Source organism: Pristiophorus japonicus, chromosome 1 (genome assembly GCF_044704955.1).
Source record: "Pristiophorus japonicus isolate sPriJap1 chromosome 1, sPriJap1.hap1, whole genome shotgun sequence".
Classification (NCBI taxonomy): Eukaryota; Metazoa; Chordata; class Chondrichthyes; family Pristiophoridae; genus Pristiophorus; species Pristiophorus japonicus.
Window position 1 is genome coordinate 389,242,631 of NC_091977.1, and position 22,901 is coordinate 389,265,531.

Sequence of the window (22,901 nt, forward strand, 5' to 3'; positions counted from 1 at the left end):
CAGTGCAAGACACAAAAACCATGCCAAAAATTGCTGGTCACGGGAATGTGGGAAGGGAGGACCTTGAGACAATCACTATCACCAAGGGAGTAGTGCTGGACAGGCTAATGGATCTCAAGGTAGACAAGTCCCCTGGTCCTGATGAAATGCATTCTAGGGTATTAAAAGAGATGGCGGAAGTTGTAGCAGATGCATTCGTTATAATCTACCAAAATTCTCTGGACTCTGGGGAAGTACCATTGGACTGGAAAACAGCTAATGTAACGCCTCTGATTAAAAAAGGGGGCAGACAAAAGGAAGGTAACTATAGGCTGGTTAGTTTAACATCTGTAGTGGGGAAAATGCTTGAAGCTATCATTAAGAAATAAATAGCGGGACATCTAGATAGGAATAGTGCAATCAAGCAGACGCAACATGGATTCATGAAGGGGAAATCATGTTTAACTAATTTACTGGAATTCTTTGAGGATATAACGAGCATGATGGATAGAGGTATACCGATGGATGTGGTGTATTTAGATTTCCAAAAGGCATTCAATAAGGTGCCACACAAAATGTTACTGCAGAAGATAAAGGTACGCAGAGTCAGAGGAAATGTATTAGCATGGATTGAGAATTGGCTGGCTAACAGAAAGCAGAGAGTCGGGATAAATGGGTCCTTTTCGGGTTGGAAATCGGTGGTTAGTGGTATGCCACAGAGATCGGTGCTGGGAACACAACTGTTTACAACATACATGGATGACCTGGAAGAGGGGACAAAGTGTAGTGTAACAAAATTTGCAGATGACACAAAGATTAGTGGGAAAGCGGGTTATGTCGAGGACACAGAGAGGCTGCAAAGAGATTTAGATAGGTTAAGCGAATGGGCTAAGGTATGGCAGATGGAATATAATGTCGGAAAATGTGAGGTCATCCACCTTGGAAAAGAAAACAGTAAAAGGGAATATTATTTGAATGGGGAGAAATTACAACATGCTGCGGTGCAGAGGGACCTGGGGGTCCTTGTGCATGAATCCCAAAAAGTTAGTATGCAGGTGCAGCAGATAATCAGGAAGTTGGAATGGAATGTTGGTCTTCATTGTGAGTGGGATGGAGTACAAAAGCAGGGAGGTCCTGCTGCAACTGTACAGGGTATTGGTGAGGCTGCACCTGGAGTACTGCATGCAGTTTTGGTCACCTTACTTAAGGAAGGATATATTAGCTTTGGAGGGGGTACAGAGATGATTCACTGGGCTGATTCCGGAGATGAGGGGGTTATCTTATGATGATAGATTGAGTAGACTGGGTCTTTACTCGTTGGAGTTCAGAAGGATGAGGGGTGATCTTTTAGAAACATTTAAAATAATGAAAGGGATAGACAGGATAAAGGCATAGAGGTTGTTTCCACTGGTCGGGGAGACTAGAACTAGGGGGCACAGCCTGAAAATATGGGGGAACCCATTTAAAACCAAGTTGAGAAGGAATTTCTTCTCGCAGAGGGTTGTGAATCTGTGGAATTCTCTGCCCAGGGAAGCAGTTGAGGCTAGCTCATTGGATGTATTCAAATCACAGATCGATAGATTTTTAACCAAGAAGGAAATTAAGGGTTATGGGGAGCGGGCGGGTAAGTGGAGCTGAGTCCACGGCCAGATGAGCCATGATCTTGTTGAATAGCGGAGCAGGCTCGAGGGGCTAGATGGCCTACTCCTGTTCCTAATTCTTATATTCTTATATTATGTTATTATAATTCCCTGTTTTCTCTCTCCCTCTTTTTTTAAAAAGTGGGGTTACATTAGCTATCCTCTAATCCATAGACACTGATCCAGAGTCCATGGAATTTTGGAAAATGACCACCAATGCATCTACTATTTCTAGGGCCACTTCCTTAAGTACTCTGGGATGCAGATTATCAGGCCCTGGGAATTTATCGGCCTTCAGTCCCATCAGTTTCCCTAACACCATTTCCTGACCAATAAGGATTTCCTTCAGTTCCTCCTTCTCACTCGGTCCCCTAGTATTTTCGGGAGGTTATTTGTGTCTTCCTTAGCGAAGACAGAAGCAAAGTATTTGTTCAATTGATGTGCCATTTCCTTGTTCCCCATTATGAATTCACCGGTTTCTGACTGCAAGGGACCTATATTAGTCTTCACTAATCTTTTTCTCTGCACATATCTACAGAAGCTTTTGCAGTCAGTTTTTATGTTCTCTGCAAGCTTACTCTCATACTCTATTTCCCCCCTCCTAATTAAACCCTTAGTCCTCCTCTGCTGAATTCTAAATTTCTCCCAGTCCTCAAGTTTGCTGCTTTTTCTGGCCAATTTATTTACCTTTTCCTTGGATTTAACACTATCCCTAATTTCCCTTGTTAGCCACGGTTGAGCCACCTTTCATGCTTTATTTTTACGCCAGAAAGGGATGTACAATAGTTGTAATTCATCCATGTGATCTTTAAATGTCTGCCGTTGCCTATCCACCATCAACCGTTTAAATATTATTCGCCAGTCTTTCGTAGCCAAATCACGTCTCATAGCATCGAAGCTTCCTTTCTTTAAATTCAGGACCCTAATCTCTGAATTAACTGTGTCGCTCTCCATCTTAATGAATAACTCTACCATATTATGGTCCCTCTTCCCCAAGGGGCCACGCACGACCAGATTGCTAATTAATCCTCTAGTCCTAATCCTAATGACCTAGTCTAGGATGGCCTGCTCTCTAGTTGGTTCCTCGACATATTGGTCTAGAAAACCATCCCTTATACACTCCAGAAAATCCTCCTCCACAGTATTGCTCCCACTTTGGTTAGCCCAATCAATATGTAGATTAAAGTCACCCATGATAACTGCTGTACCCTGATTACACGTGTCCCTAATTTCCAACCTCACTACTACTATTTGGTGGTCTGTACACAACTCCCACTAACGTTTTCTGCCCTTTGGTGTTTCGCAGCTCTACCCATATAGATTCCACATCATCCAAGCTAATGTCCTTCCTTACTATTGCGTTAACCTCTTCTTTAACCATTAACGCTACTCCACCTCCTTTTTCTTCCTGTCTATCCTTCCTGAATATTGAATACCCTTGGATGTTGAGTTCCCAGCCTTGGTTACCCTGGAGCCATGTCTCCGTAAACCCAATTACATCATATCCGTTAACAGCTATCTGCGCCGTTAATTCGTCCACCTTATTACGAATGAGGCTTGTTTTTTTAACACTCTTTTTCCCTTTAGAATTATGTTGTAATGTGGTCCTTTTTGATTTTTGCCTTGGGTTTCTCTGCCCTACACTTTGGGATCTTTTCAGGCTTCAGATGGTGACATCTGTCATATTTCTCAGCACGCCACACATTGTTGCATTCGACAGATGACTGAAGCCCTTTACACTCACAGGATGGACTTTATAAGCTTTTCTATGACCAGGGAAGCATACAGAATAGCACACTTCCCCAAGGTGCTAGGGAGTAATAGACTGCACGCACATTGCCCTGAAAGCCTCCTTAAAGAACGTGGAGGTGTTTCGTAACAGAAAAGGGTTCCACTCCCTAAATGTGTAGCTTGTTGTCGACCACAAGTAAATAAACATGACAGTAAATGCTACATTTTCTGGAAACCGCCATGATGCGCACATCCTACGTGAGAGTGCTATCCCTGACCTGTTTGTCAATCAGCCAGAAGGTCACGGTTGGATGCTGGGGGATAAGAGATATGGCCTTGCCAGTTGGCTGATGACGCCTCTGCGTAATCCCATCACTGAAGCAGAGAAGCATTACAATGAAAGCCACATAGCGACACGCAACATCGTCGAAAAGACATTTGGAGTCCTAAAGCAGCGCTTCAGATGCCTGGATCATTCTGGAGGCAGCCTACGGTGCCACCCTGACCAGATCGCTGAGTTTATTGTGGTGTGTTGCATGCTGAATAACCTAGCTATGTGGAGAGGACAACTAATGCCAGATCAGGCTGCAAGTCCACCTCAGAAGGAGGGGAGACGGAAGAGCCAGCCGGCAAGGAGCAAGAGGAGGCAGAGGTGGAAGAAGAGGCTAGTGAGGACCTAGGGGAGGGCAATCAGCCTGGCGATCTAGCTCCAGTACCACCCCCTCCCCCCGCCCCAGAAGACCAGTACCCAGTGGCAGTTACGCGAGTGCTAAGCTGTTGTGTTAGCAGCTCATTTATGAACGCTTTTCATGACCTTTCATTGTGGATATTTACATTTACATCATAGTTAAGCAAAAGTTGCATTTGCGTACAATTATGTTTCTGCCTTGCCTGCAGTGGCCTAGCATGTACATCAATGCTTAATTAAAGTAAACTTTTGTAACAATAATACAACGCTCAACTAATGCAGATAATTGTTTAAATGTTTTGCATAACTTTAAAAGGAGAGAAGGCACAGCAATTGTTAAACTCAATAAAAATTTTTATTTAATACAACGAATTTCAGAAATATATTTTGTCAGCACCCTCGCCCCCCTCCACCAACCCACCCTTCCCCTCCCACCCCAAGCAACTGAACAAACTTGTAAAAACATGAACAATTAATTTTACAAACAAACCCCCTCCCTACCTGTGGCTACATCTCCCTCCAGGTCCTTTCACACCATGTGTTTTTACATCACCCACCCGTTTTGGTCTCCGCAGACCGACACAAACGTGGTGTGCAGCGTGCTACGGCAAGAATTCTTGCCGTGGTGGAGGTGACGGAGTGGAAGCCGAAGCCTGAAGCTCCTCTACCGAGTCAGGAGGAACTTTGTCCTCCGTACTCGCTTGAGTGCTAGGGGTCGCACTCTGAGCCGACACGGCACCTTGGGGTGCAGCGCCGTGTCCAGCCAGCAACACATGCCGAAGCGCATTGGTTGCGGCAGTCTGCTCCCGAATCGCCTCCAAGGTCTACCGTGCTAAGTCAGTTTTCACGGAAGACCAGTTGGAGAAGTTCGTGTTGAACTGGCTCCAGTTCGTGAAGATCTGGCTCCAGTTCGTGGAGAACCCATCGAACCCCTGGATAAGGTCGCGACCTATCATGACTGTCTCATTGCACAGGGAGATCAAGCACTCCGTCTGCCCGTCCGAGGTAGACGATTGCTCACCTCGCTGACCCGACCTCCTGGGGTCGGCATGTGCAAAATGTTGCGCCTTGGTGTCACCAGCTGCACACCGCTTGGTCCCGGTGCCTCATCACTCTCAATAGAGATGACCACAGGTTTATCTCCCACCCCCCACCGCCACAACAATGGTCGATTCCAGCAGCTCTGGATATAGTTCATCTCCATCTTCCTCCTGCTCTTCGTCCTCCCCCTGGAGATGAGGAAAGTTTTGTTCCCCTTCGTTTGAATGTTCATGTTCCTCCTCTTCCTCCTCCGAGATGGTTGTTTGAAGGTGCAGTGGACGGCTGCAGTGCCACTAGCTTCTCAGGTTGACCTTAAAAACACGAATGACATTTTTAAAGAACTTATTAGAACATAATGATGATCATTACCAAGAGACGTTACATATCAATACTTTTCACTACCCCATAAAGCTGTCACGGCTACATCCCCTGCTTCTTATGCACAAGGGCTGCACCAGGGCTGCATACATGCATGCATGGCCTGCCATGACATCATTAGTATATCAAGAGTACATCACAAGTATACTGCATATTGCATTACAATTACAGGAGGTTACATGCGTAACTTATTTAAGATTTTACTCACGAGACTCAAGGCTGGGTTCGGCCAGACCTCGTGTGGTGGCCTAACGGCTGCCATGTCCCACCAGCACGACTACAAGCTCCTCAATTTCCGACAATGGTTGTAGTTGAGCAGAGCTGCCCCCCCGTCCTCCTCTACTCTGCCCGGTTGATAGATATCTTCTTCTGCAAATGAGAAGCGAGCATGGCATGGCATAAGCTAATGGACTTGCTAATAACATTTAAGAATGACAAACTTAAATTCAGTGCAGGAGATTCAATGTTCGATTCAAAATTTGCATGCATCATTAGAATATTAGATACAACATTTGAAATATAAAATGCAACTTACTCTTGTTGCTGCCAACAAGCTATTCCAGCGTTTCCTGCACTGGTCAGGTGTCCTCGCCTCATGGGATGCAGACGTTACCATTCATTAAAATGCAAATTAGATAAATTTCTTTCAGACAATAATATTTTGGGATACAGTATATGAGTAATTTGAGACATGATCTATGTAATAGGCTTGGGAGGAACAGATGACTTTAGAGCTATGTCAGGGTCTGTTTGATAGAGATTGATTGCTATGATTAGTCAACAACTCCATTATTGTTGTATCCTGTGACTACCAGGGTGGGAGAAGTCCAACTAGATGGACCTTAGCAAAAGCGAAATACTACAGATGCTGGAAATCTGAAATAAAAACAGAAATTCTGGAATTTCAGGCAGCATCTTTGGAGAAAGAAACAGAATTAACATTTCAGGTTAATGACCTTTTGTCAGAATTGGAAAAAGTTAGAGATATAACAGGTTTTCAACAAGTGCAGGGGCATGGAAAGGGAAGAGGGCAGGAAAGATCAAAAGGGAAGGTCTGTAATAGGGTGGAAGACAGGAGAGATTAAAAGACAAAAGGGACGATGGTGCAAGGCAAAAGGGAGTGGTAATGGGACAAATAAAGAAACAAAAGATAGGTCTAGATGAGTTGTAAATTGGAATAGCAGAATCATCATCAACAACTGCAGGCTGAAAAATTGGGGGCAGCGGTTATGATGTGAAATTGTTGAAGGCTGGCCCTCGGGATGGACCTTGGCCTTTTTTCATTGTTCCTGTGTTCCTATACTGTAATGAGTTTTGGTAATGTTGAACATAGGCCACTGAATAAGGGTAAATACATAAGTAGTTATTTTCTATTGTACAATTTGTTCCCGTTAAAAATACATCCATCATGTCTGATTGGACCAGATAATCATTCATTATATGAAATTGAACAATAATAGATCTTTTGTGAGCACTAACAAGAAAGAAGAAAGACTTGAATTTATATAGTCCCTTTTATGACCACCGGACATCTCAAAGTGTTTTGCAGGCAATGAAGTACTTTTGCAGCATAGTTACTGTTGGAATTTGGGAAACGCGGCAGCCAACGTGCACACAGCAAATTCCCACAAAAAGCAATATGATAATAGCCAGATAATTTGTTTTTGATATGTTGATTGAGGGATATTAGCTAGGACACCAGGGATGACTCCCCTGCTCTTCTTCAAAATAGTGCCATGGGATCTTTTACATCTACCTGAGAGGGCAGACGGAGCTTCGGTTTAACGTCTCATCCAAAAGATGGGACATTTTTCCGAACAGCTCCGTCAAGTATCCCTGAATATTTAATTCCCGGTCCTGGTCACCTTGCAACCTCTGTAATGGCTATCAGATCATATCCATTTGTCTCAATTTTTGCCGTCATCTCATCTATTCTGTTACAAATGCTACGTGCATTTGGACAAAGTGCCTTTAAGTTTGTCTTTTTACCTTGTTTTCCTGCTTGTTTCCTCTCTCCTTCAAACGCACTTAATTTATTTTTGCTTGCTAATTTCAGCTTTACTCCGCTCCCTACTGAATCAATTCCCTCCCACCTGAAAGCATCGGCCACGGAGCGGCGCAGAATGGCCGCCGAGTCGCGACGGACTGTCTGACGTTCGGGCATTGCCCTCATGGGTTTTTGCTGTGACGATCCGCCCCGCTCCCCTCACTTCAGCCCCGCTTCTGCAGATGCGTCGTTGACGATGTCATCAGAGTGTGCACCGCAGCGGCTCTGCCCCGGAAGATAAATTCACTTCAGCTGCCTGTCAGTTCCAACGACAGTTTTTTGGGTCGGTGCACAGTGCAAGCTCAAGACTGCTAGTGGCCTTTAAAGGCGAGTTGCATGTAGCAGCATTCTTTTTGCTGAGTTTGTTTAGGCCTTTTCCTAATGTTGCCAGTTGCATTGAGTTATAGTGGGCCAGGCTCTTCAATCTTCACAATAGAGAGGATTTTTTTGGAGTTTTCGCAACTTTGCCAGTTGCCTTGTTCAGAGCGGGATTGGGCGATAGTGGGCTCGGGTCTTCAATCTCGACAACAGAGAGCTGTCATTGTGGAGGCTCTGCTTGCGGAGGCAAAGTAAATGGGGGCAGTGCTGGCAGCGGAACATCTCCTGCACATTGTGCATGGCAGGGAGGCACACAGGAGAAGGTGGTGCCGTCTCCAGCGGCTCCAGAGGCAGCGGGCAAGGGAGCCAGCACACATGGCAGACGGACATGCAGTAGGCCATGGAGATGGCGACAGACCTCAATCCAGAGAGGTGGCCCAGGTTGGAGCTGACGTTAGGAAGAGGGTCAGGTACGCTGACTCCCCGCACCAGATAGTGGGCGAAATGGAGAGAAGGCAGGATGCACAGGAGGCAGATGCTTGCCAGCAGCAGGCTGCAGAGTGTGAGGAGCAGTAAGAGAATGAGGGAGAGGGCAATGAGGCAGCTGCCATAGGAAGATACGAACATAGACGTTGGCGGGGGGGGGGGGGGGGCGTGGGTGGGGGGCAGAAGACCCGATCACGCAACGGTCTACATCAGCAGTTCTCCTACATTGATCTGACAGATGATCAATGTCTCCAGAGACTTCGATTCCAAAAGCACATCGTGAGGGAGCTGTGCAATCTCCTGCAGTCTGACCTCCAGCCTCAAACAAGACTGAGGACAGCTCTGACCATCGCAACCAAAGTGACCATAGCACTCAATTTCCATGCCATCTTTCCAAACTGCTACAGTAGACATCGCGAACATTTCGCTGCGCATAGCTCCATCCCTCAAGTGACAGATGCTATCTATAAGAGCTGGAGGGACTACATATCCTTCCCGATGAGCAGGGAAAAGCAGTTGGAGTGGCAGACCAGATTCTTGTGGATTGCGGGCTTCCCCAGGGTTCAAAGCGCCATACACTGCACCCACGTCACAATGAGAGCACCAGAGAACAATCCCGAATCTTCCGTAACCGTAAGGGATTCCACTCCCTCAATGTTCAGCTGCTATGTGACCACAACTGAAAAATCATGGCTGGTGATGCCTGATATCCTGGCAGCAGCCACGATGCTTTCATCCTGCGGCAGACCAGTGTGCCAGGTGTCTTTGCTGGACCAAACCAAGATTGTGGCTGACTCCTTGAAGACGAGGGCTACCCACTGTGCACTCGGCTGCTGACTCCCCTTCACAACCCCAGGACTGCTGCGCAGCAAGCCTACAATGATACTCATTCAGCCATCAGGTGCTTAATTGAGCAGTGCATCGGGATCCTTAAACAAAGTTTCCGTTGCCTGGATCGCTCAGGTGGAGTGTTGCAGTACTCGCCTGAGCGGGTCTCCGTATTTGTGGTTGTCTGCTGCTTGCTTCACAACCTGGCAATCATAAGGGCACTACCATTGGAGGATGACCCAGCAGTACCACCTGAGGAGGAGGCCCAGGAGGAGGAGGCGCAGGAACACAACACTCAGGAGGAGGAGAAGGACCAGGATGCAGGTCGCCGGCCACACAGGAGGCGGCATCGCCAACCAAACCCTGCAAGGGAATTGCAAAACCGTCTCATTGCTGCTCGTTTCCGATGAGTTCATGCGCACTTCACCTTCATCTTTGCATCTCCATGGCCAACCCAATGAACCCAATGGCTGAGCTGCTGGATATCTGTCTCGCCATCACCAGTCCTCTGTTGCTCTAAGCGTTTGTGAGAAACCTTCGCCTGCAAAGCAATAAAAGCTTGCTGAGTCGCAGTGTCATGAGGCCTCAGCAACTAGTACAAATGTAGGTCTATTACATGCAGCCGTAACTCTGACATGAAAGGAACCCTCCATTGCGAGAATGCACACATATATATACAAGCCTCAGCAATCAGATGCTGCTTCAGTGACTATATACTGATGGTGGGAAATAAGAGAAGGTGAAGGAGAGGCTGGCAGATGGAAAGTGAGGAGATGGGGGAACATATACTCACTTTCATCATTCAAATTATGTCGTTGAGCCTTTTGTGGCATTGGGTGGTGTTGCGGTCATCAATGGAAGTCCCCGAGACCTCCACAGTGATCTCTCTCCGGGCATTAAGGAACACAGCGCGAGTCGGTCTGCCTGTGTCGGGGTAAAGAACGTGCCTCCTTCCCTCCACAGCTTCGATCAGGGTCTCGAGTTCCGCAGCAGAGAATCTACTGGCCCTCCCTGCTCCTCCTGGATTTGGCCTACCTTCACCAGCAATTGCTTCCTTGCTCAGGGCCTAGCCACAAACTCTGCCCTTTAAGAAGGTCAGGGAGCAGCTGGCTCAGTAGGAATAAATCGGCACCAGCTGAATTTCATGGCCCAATCGGCCACTCTGCTCCCACATCACTGCAAACAGCCCATTCCCACCACCAATATCGCACCGCTACTTTTTTCAAGCAAAAATGCTGAATTTCCCTTTAATGGTTGCCGCATCCATTGCGGCGGTAATGAACGGCGAAAAGTGGTAGGTGCACCTCGTTTAGGGCAGTGGGCAATTTCAGGCCCCTAGTCTCCTATGACCAAAGGTAAGGCAGGATTGTGTGCTCTGGGAAAACAATCAATCCTTTCATCATTACTGGATAGTAAGGAGGACTTCTACAGCTCATACCACATCAGAAAATAGGTCATGTCAGCCATGTCAGACATTTGCAGAACAGATGAAACATGTTTATTCATGCGTGGTAGAAGACCAGTTATACCCCCCACCTGACTTTCCTTTCCATTGATATAACAGACATCCAACCCATTACTGCTCATTTTGTATCCTCATTGAAGTTGAATTTTACCTCCATTGAATCATTCTGGAGTCCATTTACACAGGGCTAAATAAAGTCAGAGGAGATGACATCCTTTAAAACTTCCTTCCAGACCTTGGGATAAAAACACATTTCAAAAAGAAGCAGCAGTTTTATTTTACAGCGTACAAACTCAAATGTTGCACTTGAGCAGCTGTGTCTCCAGAAGTGGTATGGCAGGATATCCACACCAAACCAGTCATACTGGTGAACATGGTGAATTTCCTGGGGTCAATCTTAATTTTAGGCAGGGTTTCTGTGTGCTGGGAGCCTACGGTTTAGGGGATAGTGGCATCTGCAATAGCTTAAAAGCGGTTCTCCCTTCTAGGGTAGAGAAAAGCATTTGGCCTCTGCTAGATCCATTACAAAGTGGTAGTGGGGCAGTGCGAATTGATTGCTCCATGATCAACTGCATTCTGTCAGATGGATCCTTTAACTTTTAAAAGATCTCTGTTGGTCTTGACAATACGGGAGGTCTGTTGTATGCTGGTGTTCCATATGTCCAGTGTTGCTATGATGATATGATGGAAAATATAAAATATAGTAGCACATCATCATTACTGCCTTATTGAATAAGACAAACCTATTTTTGAGTAAGAATACGTGGAAACGGAGTAACGTACGATTCTGGCTGATGGACCGGAAGCTCAGGGTCAGGCTTGAGGACTGAACAAAGATGGATCGGGCGAGAAAGTGGAGTTGAGGTAAAACTGGCAGCATTAGCCATTACTCTGTGAATCAGGGAAGTGCATGTGTGCCATGGGAGGGACGATGGTGAAAGGAGACATGGAAGTGGGGGCTCAGCTCACTTCTTCCCTGTTGACCCTGCCCCCCCCGCTCAGTCAGAGTCCCACATGCTGCCTCATGTCACGATAGCCAAGTCTGTCTCTGCACAGGGGCAGGAGGGGCAGTCTTTGGTGGTGCCCTCACAGGATCTAAAACCCAATGGCCTTGGCAGTTGTAATGAATGGTAAGACATGACTTCACTGTGAGCAATCGATGTGTGTGACAGGAATGGTTTTAAGGACTGCTTTATGGTTAGGGGTGAAAGTTGGTTCAGCATTTGGGTGCCAGATGGGTGCACTGGTGCAAACTAACAATCGTGCCATTATTAGGCCATCCAGAGCAGCAATATGCGCCACTGCTGGTGCCATGTCCATATTAAGTTCCTCCACCTCCTCCTCCTCTTCCTGTTCCTCCTCCTCCTCCTCCTCGTTTTCCACCTGATCATCCTGATCATCCTGCTCCAAAGAGGCTGTGTGCCTTGCTCCTCCTGCAGCTCCAAACCTTGCTGTTGTGCTATGTGGTGCAGAGCACAGCATACCACAATCATTCTGGAGACCCTGGCTGCTGTGTATTGAAGGGCTCCTCCAGATCTGTCCAGGCATCTATAGCGCATCTTCAGCATCCCGATAGCTTGCTCTATTACACATCTCATCATCATTTGGCTTTGATTGTTGCACTCTTCGGCCTCATTGCTTGGTCTCCTTAAGGGTGTCATCAGCCACATCTTCAGTCTCCAAGCAGCAAGCTGGTAAGTCTGGTCGGAGATGTGAACAACTGAGGGAGGGAGGAGTAGAGCAGGATGAATGAATCATGACAGCTTCCTGGGAATTTGGCACATACGTGCATGATGATCTTTTTGTGGTTGCAGACGATCTGCACATTGATGGAGTGCAAGTCCTTACGGTTCACAAACACTCCTGGGTGATCTGGGGGTGCTTTGATGGCCGCATGTGTGTAGTCGATGATGCCCTACACCTGTAGGAAACCCGCCAGAGCCACAAACCCGAGCGCCCGCTCATTGTGGCCGACAGTCTTGCAAAAGTAAAATTCTGCTGATGCTGGAAATCTGAAATTAAAACAGAAAATGCCTGAAACACTCAACAGGTCAGGCAGCGTCTGTGGAGAGAGAAACAGAGTTAACGTTTCAGGTCGATGACCTTTCATCAGAACTGGAAAAGGTTAGCGATGTATTGACTTTAAGCAAGCGCAGGGGCAGGGAGGACAGAAGAAAAGGGAAGGGCTGTGATAGGATGGAAGGCAGGAGAGATTAAATGACAAAAGGGATGATGCTGCAAGGCAAAAGGAGATGGTAATGGGACAAGTAAAGAAACAAAAGAAAAGTCTAGAAGAAGTACAAATGGGAATGACAGTAACATATACAGCTGCCATCTGAAAGAATAAGGGCTGAGGTTATGATCTGAAACTGTTGAACTCGATGTTGAGTCCAGAAGGCTGTAAAGTGCTTAAATGAGTACTTGAGCTTACATTGAGCTTTGAGCTGACATTGAGCTTTGTTGGAACAGTGTAAGAGGCTGAGGATGGAGAGGTCAGAGTTGGAGTGGAGCGAAGAATTAAAGTGACAGATGACCAGAAGCTCGGGGTCACGCTTACGGACTGAACGGTGGTGTCCCGCAAAGCGGTCAACCAATCTGTATTTGGTCTCCCCAGTGTAGAGGAGACCACATCGTGAGCAGTGAATACAGTATACTAAATTACAACAAGTACAAGTAAATCACTGTTTCACCTGAAAGGAATGTTTGGGGCCCTTGACATTGGAAAGGGAGGAGGTAAAAGGGCAGGTGTTGCATCTCTTGCGCTTGCACGGGAAGGTGCCGTGGTAAGGGGAGGGGGTGTTGGGGGTGATTGAGGAATGGACCAGGGTGTTGCAGAGGGAGGGATCCCTTTGGAATGCTGAAAGGGGAGGAGAGGGTATGTTTGGTGGTGGGATCACGCTTAAGGTGGTGGAAATGACGGAGGATGATCCATTGAATGTGACGGCTGGTGGGGTGAAAGATGAAGACAAGGGTAACACTATCATGGTTCTGGGAGGGAAGGAAATGGGTGAGAGAAGAAGTGCGGGAAATAGAACGGACACGGTCGACGGCCATGCCAACCATGGTACAGAGGAATCCTCGGTTGAGGAAAAAGGAAGACATATCAGAAACATTAGTATGGAAAGTGGCATCATCAGAGCAGATGTGACCAAGACAGAGAAACTGAGAGAATGGAATAGAGTCCTTACAGGAAGTGAGGTGGGAGGAAGTGTAGCCCAGGCAACTGTGGAAGTCAGTTGGCTTTTAGTGGATGTTTGTCGATAGCCTATCCCAGAAATGGAGACAGAGAAGTTGAGGAAGGAAAGGGAAGAATTGGAGATGGACCATGGAAAAGTAAGGGAAAGGTGGAAATTGAAAGCAAGTTTAAGGCGAGAGCAGAAAATTACACCAATACATTCATCAATGTACTGAAAGAGAGGTGAGGGAGGGGATCTGAGTAGGACTGGAACAAAAAATGTTCCACATATCCCACAAAAGAGCAAGCATAGCTAGGACCCATGTGGGTTCCCACAGGAAAAACCTTAATTTGGAGTAAGTGAATGGAGTCAAAAAAGAAGCTGTTAAATTTGAGAACAAGTTCAGCCAGGTGGTGGTAGAGGAAGAAGACCGATTGGGCGTTTGTTCAAGGAAGAAGCAGAGCATCCTCAGGCTGTCCTGGTGGGGAATGAAGTTGTAGTGGGATTCGACATCCATAATGAAAAGGAGACGGTTGGGGCCAGTGTGATATTTTCACAGAATACAGCACACACAGCTTCCAACATGGCAGGCAGCTCTCTCTCGGAAGCCTCCGGAATCTGCCTGGTTCTGTTTATTATTAACTCTGCAGTTGCAGTACACAATACATCCACATCCACAGTGTGGAGCTACAAACATTACAAGGTTACAGACATTACACTTCTCCCTCCTTAATGAAGAAGTTATTATAACAAACATCATACATAACTTTCATGTTTATATATAACACAGGATATAATGAGGACTACATATCTTCACCATTCTTCCTGGTAACCACTTTAACCATTTATGGTGATGGTTCTTCACTCTCACCTTCTGGTTTAATTTCACACTTTTCTCTTTTACTCTACCTCTATCATGATTCACTTTCTGTCTTAATTGTGTCTCTTCTACGGACTGTGCCAAATTTGATTTTAACAATGAGAATCTGGTTTGTGGCTGTCGTTTGAGAAACAACTCTGCTTGCTGGTGTTCTATCAGTAGTTATATGAGGAGTATTTCGATATGTAATCAAAAAATTAGCCAATTTGTGATCGAATGACAACTGTCGTTTCTTGGATTTAGATCTAACATTTGTTTTATGAGGGCATATTTTACAATTTGTACAGTGCACTCTGCTGCACCATTCGAAGCAGGGTGGTACAGTGGAACCTTGGTATGTTTCACACCATTTTTGCTCGTAAATTGTGCAAATTCTTCTGAATGAAATTGTGGTCCATTATCCGAAACAATCTCTTCAGGGAGGCCAAATGAAAAAAATAATTTTCGCAAAATGTCCAATGTTTTACTTGTTGTTATTTTCCACGTTGGAAACACCTCAACCCACTTCGAATGGCTATCAATCACAATAAACAATTGTTGTCCTTCCAACTGCAAAATTAGTATGTAGCCTTTGCCACACCCTGGGAGGCAATTTCCATGGCTGTAATGGTACTGGTTGTGGTTGCTTGCTTACCGATTGACATGTCGTACACTGACTCACGATGTACTCTATATCTTTATCAAGACCTGGCCACCATAAATAACTGCGTGCAAAACTCTTGGTCAAGCAAAATCCCAGGTGCTGGTCATGGAGGTCTCCTAATAATTTGGACCTGAATTTATTTGGTATAACCACTCTTGCACCCCACATGATGCAATCTTTATCTACTGATAATTCATTCCTACGAATGAAGAATGGATGTGTATCTTTGTCTGTTACCAGATTTGGCCATCCATTTGCAACATACTCATACACCTTTGACATGACTGGGTCACGTTTGGTTGCTCTACCAATCTCTTCAGCTGTGACTGGCAGTTCATCAATGTATGAAAAATAAAACACTTCTTCCCTAGTGGGTGTAACTTGTGATGGGGAAGGCAATCTAGACATTGCATCAGCATTACTGTGATCAGCTGATCATCTGTATTCAATATCATATGTATATGCTGACAAAATCAAAGCCCATCTCTGCATTCGGGCTGCAGCTAATGTTGGAACTAGGGACTTTGGATGGAGGATTGCTGTTACGGGCTTATGGTCCGTAACGATGGTAAACTTACGACCATACAAGTAGTTGTGAAACTTCTTGACCCCCAAAAATTAATGCCAAAGCTTCCCTTTCAATTTGCGCATAATTACTCTCACTGGCACTGAGACTGTGTGAAGCAAAAGCAAATGGTCTCTCCTCCCCACTACGTGATACATGAGAGATCACTGCCCCAACACCATACGGAAAGGCATCACATGCTAGCTTAATCTCCTTAGATATGTCATAGTGAACTAACATGGTGCACTCTACCAATTTGCATTTACACTCCTTGAATGCAGCATCGCATTCTTTTGACCACTTCCAATGGACCTGTTCTTTCAAAAGTTAATTCAGTGGATGTAATACTGTAGCCAAATTTGGTAGGAACTTCCCACAATAGTTCAAAAGACCCAAGAATGAACGAAGTTCAGTGACATTCCTGGGAGTGGGTGCATTTCTAATTGCATCCAATTTTTCCATGGTTGGATGTAAACCATCTTTGTCAACTCTGTACTCTAAGTACTCCACTGAGTTTTTAAATAACTCACACTTACGAGCAGACACTCGTACTCTCTGCTTCTCTAGCCGTTTGAGGACTTCATTCAATATGTTATAATGAATTTGCCTATTTGGTGCTGAAATTAGTATGTCATCCAAATAACATACTATCCCTTAAATACCTTGCAAAATCTGGTTCATCACCCCTTGGAATATGGCAGGGGTGGAAGACACTCCAAACGGTAGCCTATTAAATTGATATAGGCCTAGATGAGTATTTATAGTCAAACATGACTTGGACTCCTCATCTAGTTCAAGCTGTAAGTAGGCATTCGTAAGATCCAGTTTTGAGAAGATCTGACCACCTGTCAGTGTTGTGAACAAATCTTCTATATTCGGCAATGTATTGGGGACATTACCCTCTAGAATCTGATTTACGGTTACTTTATAATCACCACACAATCTTACCTTACCATCGGACTTAGGTACAACAACAATGGGTGCAGCCCAATTACATCGATCTATCTTACAAATAATGTTCTCAGTCTCTAGTCTTTTGAGTTCTTGCTCAACTTTTTCCTTGAGTGCATATGGTTGTAGTAAACTGATCTAGCGTCCTTCTGTACCCTGACACTTGCCTTGAAGTCTTGGATCGGACTACCCGTTTCGCAGAACACCTTCGGATACTTCTTGATAACCTCATCCACGTTGATGAAAATCTCGCTTCCACACAGAAAATCTTACATAGAAACATAGAAACACAGAAAATAGGTGCAGGAGTTGGCCATTCGGCCCTTCTAGCCTGCACTGCCATTAAATGAGTTCATGGCTGAACATGCAACTTCAGTACCCCATTCCTGCTTTCTCGCCATACCCCATGATCCCCCTAGTAGTAACGACTTCATCCAACTTCTTTTTGAATATATTTAGTGAATTGGCCTCAACAACTTTCTGTGATAGAGAATTCCACATGTTCACCACTCTCTGGGTGAAGAAGTTTCTCCTCATCTCGGTCCTAAATGGCTTACCCCTTATCCTTAGACTGTGACCCCTGGTTCTGGACTTCCCCAACATTAGAAACATTCTTCCTGCATCTAACCTGTCTGAACCAATCAGAATTTTAAACGTTTCTATGAGGTCATAGAAACATAGAAACATAGAAAATAGGTGCAGGAGCAGGCCATTCAGCCCTTCTAGCCTGCACCGCCATTCAATGAGTTCATGGCTGAACATGAAACTTCAGTACCCGCTTCCTGCTTTCTCGCCATAACCCTTGATCCCCCGAGTAGTAAGGACTTCATCTAACTCCCTTTTGAATATATTTAGTGAATTGGCCTCAACTACTTTCTGTGGTAGAGAATTCCACAGGTTCACCACTCTCTGGGTGAAGAAGTTTCTCCTCATCTCGGTCCTAAATGGCTTACCCCTTATCCTTAGACTGTGACCTCTGGTTCTGGACTTCCCCAACATTGGGAACATTCTTCCTGCATCTAACCTGTCTAAACCCGTCAGAATTTTAAACGTTTCTATGAGGTCCCCTCTCATTCTTCTGAACTCCAGTGAATACAAGCCCAGTTGATCCAGTCTTTCTTGATAGGTCAGTCCCGCCATCCCGGGAATCAGTCTGGTGAATCTTCGCTGCACTCCCTCAATAGCAAGAATGTCCTTCCTCAAGTTAGGAGACCAAAACTGTACACAATACTCCAGGTGTGGCCTCACCAAGGCCCTGTACAACTGTAGCAACACCTCCCTGCCCCTGTATTCAAATCCCCTCGCTATGAAGGCCAACATGCCATTTGCTTTCTTAACCACCTGCTGTACCTGCATGCTAACCTTCAATGACTGATGTACCATGACACCCAGGTCTCGTTGCACCTTCCCTTTTCCTAATCTGTCACCATTCAGATAATAGTCTGTCTCTCTGTTTTTACCACCAAAGTGGATAACCTCACATTTATCCACATTATACTTCATCTGCCATGCATTTGCCCACTCACCTAACCTATCCAAGTCACTCTGCAGCCTAATAGCATCCTCCTCGCAGCTCACACTGCCACCCAACTTAGTGTCATCCGCAAATTTGGAGAAACTGCATTTAATCCCCTCGTCTAAATCATTAATGTACAATGTAAACAGCTGGGGCCCCAGCACAGAACCTTGCGGCACCCCACTAGTCACTGCCTGCCATTCTGAAAAGTACCCGTTTACTCCTACTCTTTGCTTCCTGTCTGACAACCAGTTCTCAATCCACGTCAGCACACTACCCCCAATCCCATGTGCTTTAACTTTGCACATTAATCTCTTGTGTGGGACCTTGTCGAAAGCCTTCTGAAAGTCCAAATATACCACATCAACTGGTTCTCCTTTGTCCACTTTACTGGATACATCCTCAAAAAATTCCAGAAGATTTGTCAAGCATGATTTCCCTTTCACAAATCCATGCTGACTTGGACCTATCATGTCACCATTTTCCAGATGCACTGCTATGACATCCTTAATAATTGATTCCATCATTTTACCCACTACTGAGGTCAGACTGACCGGTCTATAATTCCCTGTTTTCTCTCTCCCTCCTTTTTTAAAAAGTGGGGTTACATTGGCTACCCTCCACTCCATAGGAACTGATCCAGAGTCAATGGAATGTTGGAAAATGACTGTCAATGCATCCGCTATTTCCAAGGCCACCTCCTTAAGTACTCTGGGATGCAGTCCATCAGGCCCTGGGGATTTATCGGCCTTCAATCCCATCAATTTCCCCAACACAATTTCCCGACTAATAAAGATTTCCCTCAGTTTCCTTTCATTCTTCTGAACTCCAGTGAATACAAGTCCAGTTGATCCAGTCTTTCTTGATAGGTCAGTCCCGCCATCCCGGGAATCAGTCTGGTGAACCTTCGCTGCACTCCCTCAATAGCAAGAATGTCCTTCCTCAAGTTAGGAGATCAAAACTGTACACAATACTCCAGGTGTAGCCTCACCAAGGCCCTGTACAACTGTAGCAACACCTCCCTGCCCCTGTACTCAAATCCACTCGCTATGAAGACCAACATGCCATTTGCTTTCTTAACCGCCTGCTATACCTACATGCCAACCTTCAATGACTGATGTACCATGACACCCAGGTCTCGTTGCACCTTCCCTTTTCCGAATCTGTCAGCATTCAGATAATAGTCTGTCTCTCTGTTTTTACCACCAAAGTGGATAACCTTACATTTATCCACATTATACTTCATCTGCCATGCATTGCCCACTCACCTAACCTATCTAAGTCACTCTGCAGCCTCATAGCATTCTCCTCGCAGCTCACACTGCCACCCAACTTAGTGTCATCTGCAAATTTGGAGATACTACATTTAATCCCCTCGTCTAAATCATTAATGTACAGTGTAAACAGCTGGGGCCCCAGCACAGAACCTTGCGGTACCCCACTAGTCACTGTCTGCCACTCTGAAAAGTACCCATTTACTCCTACTCTTTGCTTCCTGTCTGACAACCAGTTCTCAATCCATGTCAGCACACTACCCTCAATCCCATGTGCTTTAACTTTGCACATTAATCTTTTGTGTGGGACCTTGTCGAAAGATTTCTGAAAGTCCAAATATACCACATCAACTGGTTCTCCCTTGTCCACTCGACTGGAAACATCCTCAAAATATTCCAGAAGATTTGTCAAGCATGATTTCCCTTTCACAAATCCATGCTGACTTAGACCTATCATGTCACCTCTTTCCAAATGCGCTGCTATGACATCCTTAATAATTGATTCCATCATTTTACCCACTACTGAGGTCAGGCTGACCGGTCTATAATTCCCTGTTTTCTCTCTCCCTCCTTTTATAAAAAATGGGGTTACGTTGGCTACCCTCCACTCGATAGGAACTGACCAGAGTCAATGGAAAGCTGGAAAATGACTGTCAATGCATCCGCTATTTCGAAGGCCACCTCCTTAAGTACTCTGGGATGCAGTCCATCAGGCCCTGGGGATTTATCGGCCTTCAATCCCATCAATTTCCCCATCAAAATTTCCCGACTAATAAGGATTTCCCTCAGTTCCTCCTCCTTACTAGACCCTCTGATCCCTTTTATATCCGGAAGGTTGTTTGTGTCCTCCTTAGTGACTACCGAACCAAAGTACTTGTTCAATTGGTCTGCCATTTCTTTGTTCCCCGTTATGACTTCCCCTGATTCTGACTGCAGGGGACCTGCGTTTGTCTTTACTAACCTTTTTCTCTTTACATATCTATAGAAACTTTTGCAATCCGTCTTAATGTTCCCTGCAAGCTTCTTCTCGTACTCCATTTTCCCTGCCCTAATCAAACCCTTTGTCCTCCTCTGCTGAGTTCTAAATTTCTCCCAGTCCCCGGGTTCGCTGCTATTTCTGGCCAATTTGTATGCCACTTCCTTGGCTTTAATACTATCCCTGATTTCCCTTGATAGCCACGGTTGAGCCACCTTCCCTTTTTTATTTTTACGCCAGACAGGAATGCACAATTGTTTTAGTTCATCCATGCGGTCTCTAAATATCTGCCATTGCCCAGCCACAGTCAACCCCTTAAGTATCATTCGCCAATCTATACTAGCCAATTCACGCCTCATACCTTCAAAGTTACCCTTCTTTCAGTTCTGGACCATGGTCTCTGAAGTATCTGTTTTATTCTCCATCCTAATGCAGAATTGCACCATATTATGGTCACTCTTCTCCAAGGGGCCTCGCACAACGAGATTGCTAATTAATCCTCTCTCATTACACAACACCCAGTATAAGATGGCCTCCCCCCTAGTTGGTTCCTCAACATATTGGTCTAGAAAACCATCTCTTATGCACTCCAGGAAATCCTGCTCCACCGTATTGCTTCCAGTTTGGTTAGCCCAATCTATGTGCATATCAAAGTCACCCAGTATAACTGCTGCACCTTTATTGCATGCATCCCTAATTTCCTGTTTGATGCCCTCCCCAACATCACTACTACTATTTGGAGGTCTGTACACAACTCCCACTAATATTTTTTGCCCTTTGGTGTTCTGCAGCTCTACCCATATAGATTCCACATCATCCAAGCTATTGTCCTTCCTAACTATTGCATTAATCTCCTCTTTAACCAGCAATGCTACCCCACCTCCTTTTCCTTTTACTCTATCCTTCCTGAATGTTGAATACCCCTGGATGTTGAGTTCCCAGCCCTGATCATCCTGGAACCACGTCTCTGTAATCCCAATCACATCATATTTGTTAACATCTATTTGCACAGTTAATTCATCCACCTTATTACAGATACTCCTTGCATTAAGACACAAGGCCTTCAGACTTGTTTTTTTAACACCCTTTGTCCTTTTAGAATTTTGCTGTACAGTGGCCCTTTTTGGTTCTTTGCCTTGTGTTTCTCTGGCCTCCACTTTTCCTCATCTCCTTTCTGTCTTTTGCTTTTGTCTCCTTTTTGTTTCCCTCTGTCAACCTGCATTGGTTCCCATCCCCCTGCCATATTACTTTAACTCCTCCCCATCAGCACTAGAAAACACTCCCCCTAGAACATTGGTTCCGGTCCTGCCCAGGTGCAGACCGTCCGATTTGTACTGGTCCCACCTCCCCCATAACCGGTTCCAATGCCCCAGGAATTTGAGTCCCTCCCTGCTGCACCACTGCTCAAGCCACGTATTCAACTGCGCTATCCTGCGATTCCTACTCTAACAAGCACGTGGCACTGGTAGCAATCCCGAGATTACTACTTTTGAGGTCCTACTTTTTAATTTAGCTCCTAGCTCCTTAAATTCGTTTCATAGGACCTCATCCCTTTTTTTACCTATGTCTTTGGTACCAATGTGCACCACAACAACTGGCTGTTCTCCCTCCCTTTTTAGAATGTCCTGCACCCGCTCCGAGACATCCTTGACCCTTGCACCAGGGAGGCAACATACCATCCTGGAGTCTCGGTTGCGGCCGCAGAAACGCCTATCTATTCCCCTCACAATTGAATCCCCTGTCACTATCGCTCTCCCACTCTTTTTCCTGCCCTCCTGTGCAACAGAGCCAGCCATGGTGCCATGAACTTGGCTGCTGCTGCCCTCCCCTGATGAGTTATCCCCCTCAACAGTACTCAAAGCAGTGTATCTGTTTTGCAGGGGGATGACCACAGGGGACCCCTGCACTACCTTCCTTGCACTACTCTTCCTGCTGGTCTTCCATTCCCAAGCTGGCTGTGGACCCTTCTGCTGCAGTAAGACCAACTCGCTACACGTGCTACTCACGTCATTCTCAGCATCGTGGATGCTCCAGAGTGAATCCACCCTCAGCTCCAATTCCACAACGCGGTCCGTCATAAGCTGGAGGCGGATACACTTCCCGCAGATGTCGTCGTCAGGGACACCGGAAGTGTCCCTGAATTCCCACATGGTACAGGAGGAGCATATCACGTGACCGAGCTCTCCTGCCATGACTTAACCCTTAGATACCCTTAAATTGGTGACAATACTGTTACAGGTTACTTACTGATATAAAAAAGAAAAAGAAAAACTACTTACCAATCACCAGCCAATCACTTACCCCTTTGGCTGTGACGTC

At 45.7% G+C, this 22,901-nt stretch overlaps 1 long non-coding RNA gene across 1 annotated transcript; it reads right to left on the minus strand.

The window, feature by feature from the left end:
• Positions 1-4,583: 4,583 nt before the first annotated feature.
• On the minus strand, positions 4,584-7,648 carry LOC139259709 (uncharacterized). Its single transcript, XR_011592637.1, has 3 exons — positions 7,447-7,648; positions 5,666-5,826; positions 4,584-5,390 (listed from the first exon to the last, which is right to left on the minus strand). It is a non-coding gene; the product is annotated as an uncharacterized lncRNA (long non-coding RNA).
• Between the last annotated feature and the right edge of the window lie 15,253 nt (positions 7,649-22,901).